Source organism: Amblyraja radiata, chromosome 4 (assembly GCF_010909765.2).
Source record: "Amblyraja radiata isolate CabotCenter1 chromosome 4, sAmbRad1.1.pri, whole genome shotgun sequence".
NCBI classification, from domain to species: Eukaryota; Metazoa; Chordata; class Chondrichthyes; order Rajiformes; family Rajidae; genus Amblyraja; species Amblyraja radiata.
This window is the reverse complement of record NC_045959.1, coordinates 22,524,572-22,537,427: the sequence shown is the minus strand read 5'-3', so window position 1 is coordinate 22,537,427 and position 12,856 is coordinate 22,524,572. Positions and strand designations below refer to the sequence as shown.

At 45.3% G+C, this 12,856-nt stretch overlaps 1 protein-coding gene across 4 annotated transcripts in view; it reads right to left on the bottom strand.

Moving 5' to 3' along the window:
* The window catches only part of LOC116971883 (myelin basic protein), a 118,484-nt gene extending 107,188 nt beyond the window's left edge, over positions 1–11,296 (bottom strand). For 2 of the 4 annotated variants that reach the window (XM_033019062.1, XM_033019064.1), the window contains exons 1-2: positions 11,143–11,296; positions 5,777–5,896 (exon numbers count right to left, since the gene is read on the bottom strand). The gene's annotated coding sequence lies outside the window, so the exon portion shown is untranslated. The other 2 variants (XM_033019065.1, XM_033019063.1) reach the window with 2 other exon arrangements.
* Between the last annotated feature and the right edge of the window lie 1,560 nt (positions 11,297–12,856).

Below are 12,856 nucleotides of genomic sequence, written 5' to 3'. Positions count from 1 at the left end.
ACTCAGCACCGCCTCCGGTGATTGACAGCGGGTGCCGGAAGGGGCGTTACCTTTGTGGTGCCTGACAGGCAAGAAGACCAATCTGCTAATCTCACGATTTTTTTAAACCTTCATAACTTTTGTAATATTCCACCGATTGGAACAAAACATGGTGCGTTTGGAGAAGAGGTGGCGGTGAGTAAGGTGGCGATAACATCCTAGCAATATAGCAACATCCTAGCAATACCCGTTTTGCGCAAACTAAAAAAAACACTAACCAAAGAGGACAAGATGAGAGTTTTAGTAATAGTATAGATAGAGAGATTCTCGATTAGTAATGGTGTCAGAGGTTATGGGGAGAAGGCAGGAGAATGGGGTTAGGAGGGAGAGATAGATTAGCCATGATTGAATGGCAGAGTAGACTTGATGGGCAGAATGACCTAATTATACTCCTTTAACATGACCATATGAAAATTAATGTACAATAACACACTAACTGAATGAGGTAGAGTTATGAATAAGAATACATGGCAGCACCTCTGGGAAGGGGATATGAGAGTTGATTGGTTCAGGAGTCGGTAGCAGTGGGGATTTAGTTGTTCTTTAGTCTCGATGATCAAGCTTTCAAACTCCTGTATCTTTACTCCCAGGAGGTAGAAGAGAGAAAAGGGAATGGTCAGAGTGACATCCATCCGAGCAAAATTGTGGGAACAGAATAAAAGCACCAACACTCCTGCAGGTCAGAGTGACATAAATACACAAAAAGAACTTTCAATATTGGGGCTTGCAATGTGAAACACACTTGATTCACATTTAAGCATAGGGGTGGGAGACTGGTGTTAATCTTTGAATTCAAGTAACCAGATTTAAAATAAAAAGCACTGGAGGAACTCAGTGGTCAGTCCGCAAGCGTAGAAGGAATGAACCTGTCTTCAGACTGATGAGAGTAAGGGGGAGAAAGCTGGAAAGGAAAGGTGGAGGTGGGGCATATCCTGCTAAGTGATAGGTGCATCCAAAATCATCAGCACTCCCCTTCCATCAATAGAATCACTCCATCACAAACGGTCTCTGTCAAGGGTGAAGAAAATCATCTCTGATCCCTCCCACCCAGCTCACCACATCTTCCACCTGCTGCCATCAGGAAGGCGCTACAGCTCACTGTCCGCCAAGACATCTCTATTTAAAAACAGTTTTTACCCACACGCAATCCGAATTCTGAACACACTATGATAACAGCACATATCCTCCCCATGCATGTACTGTATATTGTATGATGTTGTGTTTTATGTTATGTTTGACGGGAATCAGCCTACCTTGTAACATCCTGTACTGAACCTGAATTCCACCAGCTTGACTGTGTGGTCATTAAATAATCTAATCTAATCTAATCTAATATAGGCGCGAAGGAGATTTGTAGATGGGAGGAGCACGTCACAAAGGTTAGAGGTGAAAAGGAGGCAAAAGAATAATGGATAAGGAAGAAGAGCAGGAGTGAAATGTAAAGTTGGAGGGAAGGGGATGGGGAGAAGGGAAAGAGTAGAGATAAAAAGGAAATGTATGACGTGGGGATGGAAGATGAACATACAAAGGAGGGGAAAGGAGTGGGTGATGGCAGCAGATAGTGGAAGAAATGTGTGCATGCTGGGGTGCGGGAGTGCATCGTTGACATTGGAGATTTTAATGTTCGTACCGTTGGGTTATGGACTATCCAAGCTGGGTATGAGGTGTTGGTCTTACAGTTTGCACGTAGCCTTACTCTGGTAATGTAGGATAGAAAGGTTGATACAAGGATGGGAAGGGGAGCAGGCCTTCACATCAGCGAGACCAAGCATGGACTTGGCGGCCAGTTTATTGAACAATTACACTCTGTTCACCAGACCTGCTGAAGCTCTCAGTTGCTATCCATTTTAACTCCTCTTACCATACCGACCTCTAGTCTTGGCCTCCTCCATGGCCAGCATGAGGTCAAAGGCAAAACGAAAGAACAGCATCTCATATTTCATTTGAGTAGCTGACAACCCAATGGTATGAACATTGAGTTCTCCAAATCCAAGTAATACACCCCCACTTCCCTTCTCTTGCTCCCACCCCCTTCCCATTCCGCCCACATAAACCACACGCAAATACAGTCAGCGTATTCAGGCCGTCAGTGGATATATTTAAGGCAGATATAGATAGATTTTTGATTAGTACGGGTGTCAGAAGTTATGGGAAGGCAGGAGAATGGGGTTCAGAGGGAGAGATAGATCAGCCATGGCATAGATGGCGGAGTAGACTTGATGGGCCGAATGGCCTAATTCTGCTCCTATCACTTATGATCTATAATAAACAGAAACGTGTCCTTAAAGTCTGTCTATTTGTATAAAGGCGAGGATCTGACACCCCCAGTCCCATATTTCCCTTTTATCTCCACTCTTCCCCACTTTAGAGATTTAGCCTTTAGAGATATTGTGCAGAAACAGGCCCTTCAGCCCACCGAGTTTGTACCGACCAGCAATCACCCTCGTACACTAACACTATCCTCCACACTAGGGACAATTTACCAAAGCCAATTAACCTACAATAATATACGTCTTTGGAGTGTGGGAGGAAGCCAGAATACCCAGTGAAAACGCACGCGGTCACAGTGAGAACATACAAACCCCATACGGACAGCGCCTGTAGTCAGGATTGAACCTTGGTCTCTGGCGCTGTAAGGCAGCAACTCTACCACTGCGCCAGTGCTGCCCACTGTTCCTCCCCGTTCCCTTCCATTCATAACTCTCCCCTCCCTTTCCACCTCCCAACCTTTGTCACTTAGTTCACCCATCTGCCAATCACTCCCCTCTCACCTATATCCAACTATCACTTGCCAGGCTTTGGCACACCACCACTTCTCTTTTCCAATTTTCTCCCCTTCTTGCCCAGGACAAGGCGGCTCTGCAGAGAGTAGTGCGTTCAGCCAAACGCACTATGGGAACTTCACTCGCCCCCTGCAGGAACTATACATCAGGAGGTGCAACTCCAGAGCCAATAAAATCATGGGAGACCCCTTCCACCCCTGCAACGGACTGTTCCAGCTGCTACGGTCAGGCAAACGCCTCCGTTGCCATGCTGTGAGAACGGAGAGGTTGAGAAGGAGTTTCGTCCCAGATTCCATTAGGACTGTAAACTCCTATTTCACCAGGGACTAACTTTACTGAGCCACTCTACTGCTTTCTTTAAAATTGCTGTTTTTTTCCCTTTTTCCTTCCGCCCACAATATTTAATATGAAAAAGAATATGTGATTGTTACATTCTGTTTGCAGTTTGTTTGGTTGTTTGTTTGTTTGTCTGTCTTTTTGCACAAAGTCCGCGAGCATTGCCACTTTTCATTTCACTGCACATCTCGTATGTGTACGTGACGAATAAACTTGACTTGACTTGAACAGTCACAACCCAAAACCTAGTCTGTTCATAACCTTCGCATATGGTGCCTGACCCACAGAGTGCCTCCAGCACTTTGATTTTTGCTCAAGATTCCAGCATCTGCAGTTTCTAATGTCTTCATTAACCTGGGTCTTTGGTGAGTCATCACTCATCACAGTCGCATTCAATGTATATTGGTCATCATCGGTATCACCAATACCACAGGGCTGACCAGGAGTCAAGGATCAGAATTCATGCTCAGAATTCAGGTAATTTTTCTACTTATTTTAAAAGTGGTTTTCTACCACAGGAAGAAAATTACCAGCTTTCCGTCAGAGGTCATTCAGCAAATAAAGGTCACAATGAGGTAAAGTGGGTTACTACAGAAATCATGCTAATTGGCTCAAAGTCCACACTCTCCAAAACCCACCCGTTCACCATTTCAGTTGATGGCTCACCCATACCCACCTCCTCCCATGTCAAAAGTCTCGGCGTCATTCTGGACAGTTTCCTTTGGCCCCCACATCAGCAATATCACACGCTCTGCATACTTTCATCTCTGCAACATCTCCAGACTCCGCCCCTCCCTCTCCAAAGACAATACAAAAGTCCTCACCCACGCTCTGGTCACATCCCGCATCGATTACTGCAACGCCCTCCTCACTTGCACCTCCAATAAACTTCTTCATCGCCTTCAATGCATTCAGAACTCTGCAGCCCGGATCATCACCCGCACCAGATCATCGGACCACATCACACCCATCCTCACTCAGCTCCACTGGCTCCCTGTGCACCACCGGATTAACTACAAGATTTTACTGCTGACCTTCAAAGCCCTACACCACCTTGCTCCCCAATACCTCTCTGACCTGCTGCTACCATACACTCCTTCCCGGTCACTTCGTTCCTCCTCAGCTGCAATTTTAACTGTCCCCACATTTAGACTCAGCACCATGGGTGCCAGAGCCTTCAGCTGCTCTGCCCCACATCTCTGGAACACTCTCCCACCTCACATCCGTCACCTGGACACTATCGATCAATTCAAATCACAACTCAAAACACACCTGTTTAGATTAGCATACCCGACATAACTTCCACCATGTTCACCCTGATTTTAAAGACTTAAAATGTTTTGTGTATTTTTTGTTTTTTTGTTTTTTGTTTTTAATCAACTTGATTTTAATATTGATAAATGTATTGTGATTTTATGTCCTGTAAGGTGTCCTTGGGTGTCCAGAAAGGCGCCAGCAAATAAAATGCATTATTATTATTATTATTACTAGTGAATTATTGCAAACAAGTAAAATCTGCATATGATCACTGTAAAGCGAATAGTACCACACGTCACACGCATTTTGAGTCAAAGAAGTACTTTGGGTCCTCTCAGAGCGCATCCCACTATACACTGCCAAGGCCTATAAAAATCAACTTGTTCAAGAAACACCACCGTTGTATGAGATTTTCTTTGTGTGTTGTCGCTAACGGAGCTGAACTTAATAGGGCGACGAGGTGCCACATGCAAGTCAGGTTTAGGTTTCAGCTGAAACACACAAATTCCTCCAACACACCCGACAAATTATGCCCCATCTATGCCACAGACAGAAAGGGTGACCCAGACAATGTTGGGGAAGTTAGTGACCCAGACAATGTTGGGGAAGTTAGTGACCCAGACAATGTTGGGGAAGTTAGTGACCCAGACAATCTTGGGGAAGTTAGTGACCCAGACAATCTTGGGGAAGTTAGTGACCCAGACAATGTTGGGGAAGTTAGTGACCCAGACAATGTTGGGGAAGTTAGTGACTCAGACAATGTTGGGGTAGTTAGTGACCCCACCACTAACCACTAACCTCCTGCTGTTTTTATACCTTCCCTTCCCCTGGCTGCATACCTGATCTTCCCGCTCTCATTGGCTATTGGGATGCCAAGAATATAACCCAATCCTAGTGTCCACAATTTTTTTTTTCCCGAGTTCTACCCATGTGGCCTTTGTTGTTAGACCTAGACTACCCCATCAGGAGGATGTAAAGAGACCGTGGCAGCATTTAAACTAAAGCAGGGGAGTTCTTCCTGAAGGATTGAAAGGAAGTGGAGGTTAGTTCTTGCATTAATTCAAGGATGTGGCCATATCTCTGTAGCTGTTGGGATGCTTGGAGGTATTGATCTTCCTCCAGGTAAGTGTTACAGTGCACTCTACCTCCCATCCATATTTTCCACTGTGGGATCCTCTCCCAGTCTTCCCACCCCCTGAGATTTACACTCCACATCCCAATTTAGGGTTACCATCACCCTTTAAAAAAAGAAATCAGGATGGTTTCCACCTGCAGAAGTCCACCTTGGCTCCAAACTGACCTGGCTCCACCTGGACCAGAGCTCGAATCTAGTTACCACCCACCTTCACCCTTGACCTTACCTCACAGGGTTCTCCAATCCCAACGTGCGTTCTGGAGCCCGCACGCCGACTCCGGCTAGGTCCAAACTCCTGGCTTTGTGAATGTGTCAGTGTTCCAAGCTACCCAAAGACTATTCCAACCTTAGAAAAAAAATTGCCTTTTTTTAAAAACTGCAAGAGACCTAAAATACTTAAGACACTCAAAATATGTAAAGAAACCACCATCACTGTGTCCAACAGGGTCATTTATTTACACTAAGTTTAAAGAAAACTGGGACCAGTTCAATCGGACTCTCAGAGGTTGCCAATGGTAGTTTCTCAGTCCATCAGAGAGCTGCCAAAGCTCCAAGCGGGGACGAATTGAGAAATCGTTCATCAGCAATCTTCTGTGGACAAATGTCGAAGATGCCCTCAGTTAAACAGATGGGGGGTTCGAGCATCCAGATCCCACCGCAAAAGCTGGTGATCCTAACCACGTCACTAGTCTAGACGCAACTTACAGCAGAAAGGCTGTAGTGTCGAAAGCGCCTGTCCCACTTTCACGACCTAATTCATGACATCTGCCGAGTTTGCCCTTGACTCATACTCGCAGCATGGCCGTCACGATGTTGTAGGTAGGTCGTAGCAGGCCGTGATGCTAGTCGTAGGTACTCGTGGCATCAAGTAGGCCGGGCCGTGTTTCTAGCATGATGAAAAATGTCCACGAGTAAAAAAGGTTGTGAATTAGGTTGTGAAAGTGGGACAGGCCCTTAACTTTGTTTTGCCTCTGTTCCCTCCTACAACCATCACTTCCGTGGCAGGATTCGGAGTGAGGGAGACAGGGTTGAGGGCAGGTCAATGAGTTGGCCATCGTGATCCCACTGATATTGCTCCTGCACTGCCATCTCTTAACCCAACTGATCAAACTGATCAAACGGCTCGAAGGGCTGAATGGCCTACTCCTGCACCTATTTTCTATGTTTCTATGTTAACTGTTTGAGTCTAGGGCTCGCCGTCCCTGGTGGAGGCCTTGAATGAAAGATGTTGTCCTACAATGCAAAACTCTGGATGGACCGTTAGCCCTGTTCACAAAAGCTTGAAAGGCCAGCCCCATTATTGCAAATGCAATAATTCGGAAAAGGGGTCACTCATATCTGTACCACCTCTCAAATTCTCACTATGTATGGGGCTAATAAATACCCTGACCTAGATTGCTTGCGATCCTGGATCATAAAGGACGTGGACATGGAGAGAGTGAATGCATTTGTTACAATCTTCCAAAAATCCTTAAATTGTGGCGGTGCCAATGTGGGTGGAAACTGTCAATGTGACACCCTAATTCAAAATGGGAGGGAGGGAGGCAAAAAGTGATCCATTAGCCAAAAATCTATTATTGGAAACATATTAGAATCAAATATATTATGCTAAAGCAGCACAGTTGGAAAATTATAATCTAATGAAGCAGAGTTCAGCATTTTGTGAAAATTGAGTCATGTCCCACAAGTTTATCCACAATCTTTTGTGTGTCAGCCAGAATGGATAGGGAGGTGTATTGTAGTTGGCCTTCTAGAAATATATATACAGTATCTACATCTGTATGTTTCTTCCACCACTACAGATTAACTTATAAGAGAGCCTATGGTGGTGGAGGAAACAAACAAATGTAGAAGTGGGAGGTAGACAAATGAGCTGGAGAAACTCATCGGGTGAGGATACTCGCCTCACCCACGGAGTTTTTCCAGCACTTTCGTCTACCTTCGATTTTCCAGCATCTGCAGTTCCTTCTTAAACAATGTAGAAATGGGGTTGGCTGACAGGCAGAAAGGTATGAATAGGGATAAAAGATGACAACGAATGGCAGATGAGGCACCACAGGGGACAGTATTAGGAATGCATCTGTGTAGGAGCAAAAGTGGAAAGGCCACACAGAGTTGGTGTTCGAAGTAATGGGCGATATATACAACTGTTGCGTGCGCACCAGGAGGCCATCCATTATTTTGAACACCAACTCCGCGTGGCTTTTCCATTTTTGCTCCTACAATCTGCTTATAATATACATTAATGACCTGGAGAAGAAAGAGGTGGACCATGCTGATAACACAAGATGAGTTAGGAAGGCGAATGGCAAGTGCATTGACTTGAGGGATATTGTCACGTTAAGTGCATGGGCAAAAGGTTGGTAAGTGGGGTACAACATGGGGAAACGTGAAGTGGTTGACACTGGGAGGAAGAACAGAAGATCAGAGTATTAGTTAAAAGTAGAGAAAGCTGGAGCAAAAAGTGCAGCAGATAATAGGGAAGGTTACTGAAATGTTGGCCCTTATTTCAAGTGGTTTGAGGTACAAAATGTAGGGAGGTCTCACAGCAATTGTACATGTCACCAGTAAGAGCACATCTAGAATAGTGTTAATTAATTTAGTTCCCTTTGTTCCATAGGAAGCCTTCGGTAAAGGCTCACTAGAATGATCCCAGGTAAGGCGAGCTCATCCCACAGGGATATGTTAAATAGGTTGAAACACCTCTCAGTACAGTTCAGAAGAACAAAAGGTGATCTTATAAAAACATAAAAGATACTTATGGGCCATAAAAAGCAAATGCTGAGAGGATGTTTCCTCTCATGCGAGAGTCCAGAACTATAGGGACTGGACTCAGAATAAGAGAGACTGAGATGAGAAAGAATTTCTTCCGAAGGTTAAGAGTGGTTGAAACTGCTTGCTAGAGGGAGCTATGTGGCCAAAACATTGAGTGTATTTAAGAACAAGATATATATATATAATTAGGAAAGGGATCAAGGGTTATGGTGAAAGATGGACTTGAGAACGGTCAGATCAGCCACAATACTATCGAAACACAGATTACTATCTAAATGGCGTCATGTTGAGAAAAGGGGAAGTACAACGGGATCTGGGGCTCCTTGCACATCAGTCTATGAAAGTAAGCATTCAGGTACAGCAGGCAGTGAAGAAAGTGAATGGCATGTTGGACTATATAACAAGAGGAATCGAATATAGGAGCAAAGAGGTCCTTCTGCAGTTGTACAGAGCCCTAGTGAGACCACACCTGGAGTATTGTGTACAGTTTTGTTCCCCTAATTTGAGGAAGGGCGTTCTTGCTATTGAGGGAGTGCAGCGTAGGTTTACAAGGTTAATTCCCGGGATGGCGGGACTGTCATATGCTGAGAGAATGGAGCAGCTGGGATTGTACACTCTGGAGTTTAGAAGGATGAGAGGGTATCTCATTGAAACATATAAGATTGTTAAGGGCTTGGACACGCTAGAGGCAGGAAACAAGTTCCTGATGTTGGGGGAGTCCAGAACCAGGGGCCACAGTTTAAGAATAAGGAGTAAGCCATTTAGAACGGAAATGAGGAAACACTTTTTCTCACAGAGAGTGGTGAGTGTGGAATTCTCTGCCTCAGAGGGTGGTGGAGGAAGGTTCTCTGGATACTTTCAAGAGAGAGCTAGATAGGGCTCTTAAGGATAGCGGAGTCAGGGGATATGGGGAGAAGGCAGGAACGGAGTACTGATTGGGGATGATCAGCCATGATCACATTGAATGGCGGTGCAATTTTTAAATGTCATTCAGACTAGTTTGGACAACGATGGGTTAATTAGCCTCTAACGCACAAAACCACGCCAGCTTTCTTGTGTCTGGCAGCATGGTGCAGCGTGAGCATCTGCTCTCTGCCATCTGTCTGAACATTGCGCTTTCCCCATTCATTCAAATCCTGGAACCTATGACACCCGGGTTAAACTACAACAAAGAACTTACAGGAGGAACAGGCCCTTCGGCCCACAACGTCCATGCCCATCATTGTGCCAAGTTAAACTAAGCTGCCCTGCTTGCACACGATCTATATCCATCCATTCTAGATCGAGGATTACTAGGATCAAATCCCGATCCTTGGGTGACTTTTGAGGATTTAAAATATTCTCCCCAATCCCCAGTTACCCTCCGTTCAGTTTGGACATTTTGTAGTTTCTCTTTTTGAATATGGTGAACATTTAAAATCAATACCCACTGGTCAAACAGATGATGCCTTGCACTGTACACAAACGGTGAACAAACGTGTACCTACAAACACCCAGCACACTAGTCGTTTATGCCCTGCAATACTGCAAGAGGAGGCCATTCAGTCCCTTGAGCCTGTTCCCTCATCCAAATAGATGTATAAAATTAAAATGTTGGAGAAACACAACAGCATTAGGCATTACATGTGGGGCGGATTGGGCAGACAATGTTTCGGGTTGGGACACTTAAGTGTCATAGTGATACGGCCTAACTTGCCCACTCCGGCCAACAAGTCGGTTCATGGGCAGCTACACTCGTCCCACCTGCCCACATTTGGTCCATATCCCTCCAAACCTGTCCTATCCATGTATCTAACTGCTTCTTAAATTCTGTGCTAGTCCCTGCCTCAACTACCTCCTCTGGCAGCTTGTTCCATACATCCACCACCCTTTGTGTGAAAAAATGACCACTCAGATTCCTATTAAATCTTTTCCCCTACACTTTAAATCTATATCCTCTGGTCCTCGATTTACCTACTCTGGGCATCTGGCCTATTCCTCTCATGATCTTATCCACCTCTATAAGATCACCCCTCATCCTCCTGCGCACCAAGGAATAGAGTCCCAGTCTACTCAATCTCTGCCTATAGATCACACCCTCTAGTCTGGCAACATCCTCATAAAAGCCTTCTTCAGGCTGAACAGCTTAGTTCCTCCAGTAGTTTGTTTTGTTACTTGAGGTACTAGCATGTGCTACAAGTATATCCAACTAAATCTAGTCTGAGGAAGGGTCTTGACCCGAAACGTTACCCATTCCTTCTCTCCAGAGGTGCTGCCTGTCCCACTGAGTTACTCCAGCATTTTGCGCCTACCTCCAACTAGATCATGTCTGCTTTGCACCACAACCCTAATGCACTGTTTAGTTTAGAGATCTAGCACAGAAACAGGCCCTTCGGCCCACAAGTCCATGCCAACCAGTGATCCCGGTAGACTACCACTATCCTACACACGAGGGACAATTTACAATTTTTATTGAAGTCAAATTAATCTACAAACCTCTTCATCTTTGGAGATTGGGAGGAAACGTCAGCATGTAGGGAAAACCCACGTGGTCACGGGGAGAACTCCATACTGACAGTACGCATAGTCGGAATCAAACACGGGTCTCTGGTGCTGTAAGGCAGCAACCCTAATGCTGCCTTACAGCACCCTCATTGCAAATCCACTAGTCCTGGTCTGAGGTAGAGTTGATGGAGCAGGAGGCAACCTTTACACCCATCCAGCTCTATCCATGGATTTTCAGCAATGGCAGCCTTATTTGCGAATCCACAGAAATCGCGTGCCAACTCCCAATAGATGTTATAAATGGAACAAGAGAATTGCATGAACCTCACTCACCTGGAGCAGGAGCCAAATCCTAAACTTGAAAAGGTGTCAGACGTTCTGCTTGCAGCAATACATAAACATGCTGTGATTCTGGCAGTCACAATGCAGTAGCCAACAATATCAGTCTAATGCTTCCAAAGCTGGACGTGTCTTGTTCTTTCCAGAGTCCTGAAAGCAAATTTACATCCACCAGAGTCACCAAATGTACACTGCAGTTATTTTCACAACAAACATTGAAATCCGAGTTTATGCAGGGCAAGAATTGGAAGACACCCAATGGAATCAGTAATTATATCTGAAGTCTCCTCAAAGTTCTGCTGGGTTCTGGCTGACCTCATCGATAGACATATCTTCAATAAAGAGCAGTCGCTGAAATTTCCCATAAATGTTCCTTTCCTACAGAGAATACGTAAATGGGATCATACGAGATGGGGCTAAAAGCAAGCCACTGGAGGAACTCACTGGAGCAAATCGAGCAGTACTGTGGAGAGAAAGGGATAACCGATGTATCGGGTCGTGACACTGCATGAAGACTGAGTGTAAAGGGGAGTTGATAGCCAGTAGGAGATGAGGAGGAGCGAGGCAAGAGCTGATAAGCGATAGCATTGTGGCACAGTGGTTGAGTTGCTGCCTAATGCCCCTGTCCCACTTTGGAAACCTGAACGGAAATCTCTGGAGACTTTGCACCCCACCCAAGGTTTTCGTGCTGTTCCCGGAGGTTGCAGGTGGTTGCCGGAGGTTGCAGGTAGGGAGACTGACAAAAACCGCCGGGAACTGCACGGAAACCTTGGGTGGGGCGCAAAGTCTCCAGAGGTTTCCATTCAGGTTTTCTAAGTGGGACAGGGGCATTACAACACCAGAGACCCAGGTTTGATCCTGGCTTTGGGTGCCTGTTGTACGGAGTTCGTACATTCTCCCCGTGACCGCATGGGTTTCCTCCCACACTACGAAGACATACAGGTTAGTAGATTAATTGGCTTGGGCACAAGTGAAAATCGCCCCTAGTATGTAGAGGATAATGTAAATGTGCGGGGATCGGGGATCGCTGGTCAGTGGAAAACATGGTGGGCCGAAGGGCCCGTTTCTGCACTGTATCTCTATAAACCAAACTGAACTAGGATCCAGGTGAGGAGGATTAATGGACAGATGGGATCAGGTGGGAGAGCTAGGAGTAGCGATATCGACATGGGCTGGGAGAATAGTGGATGATGGAATCAGATGAGAAAACTGCTGCAGATGATGGAATCTGATGTATTAAAGGTGCTGAATCAAGAGGAAAGAATGTTTTATTGTCATATGTCCCAAACATAACAATGACATTCTTACTTGCAGCAGCATAACAGAATATGTAAACATAGTACCCTGTAAACAATATAACAAATGAAGAGTTCAGTATTTTGTATTGTATGCTTATGTATACTTGCATACATACACATAAGTTAAACAAACAATAATAGTGCATAAAGGCAAAACCAATGCCCTCAAGTCTACGTAGTTCAGAGTTTATTTGCAATGTTTAAACCAGTGGAAACAGATAAGGAAAGAACGGTGGGAACTGCACCGGAGAGGATAGGAGAGAGGTGGGTACAGTGTGTGGGTGATTGATGGATCCTGGTGGGGGAGGGGAAGGAAACTGGGGAACAGGGGGCTGGGGAGTGTGAGTGTGAGTGTGTGAGAGAGGACCTGCATGGATCAAAAGAAGAACGAGACGATCATAGCTTATCTG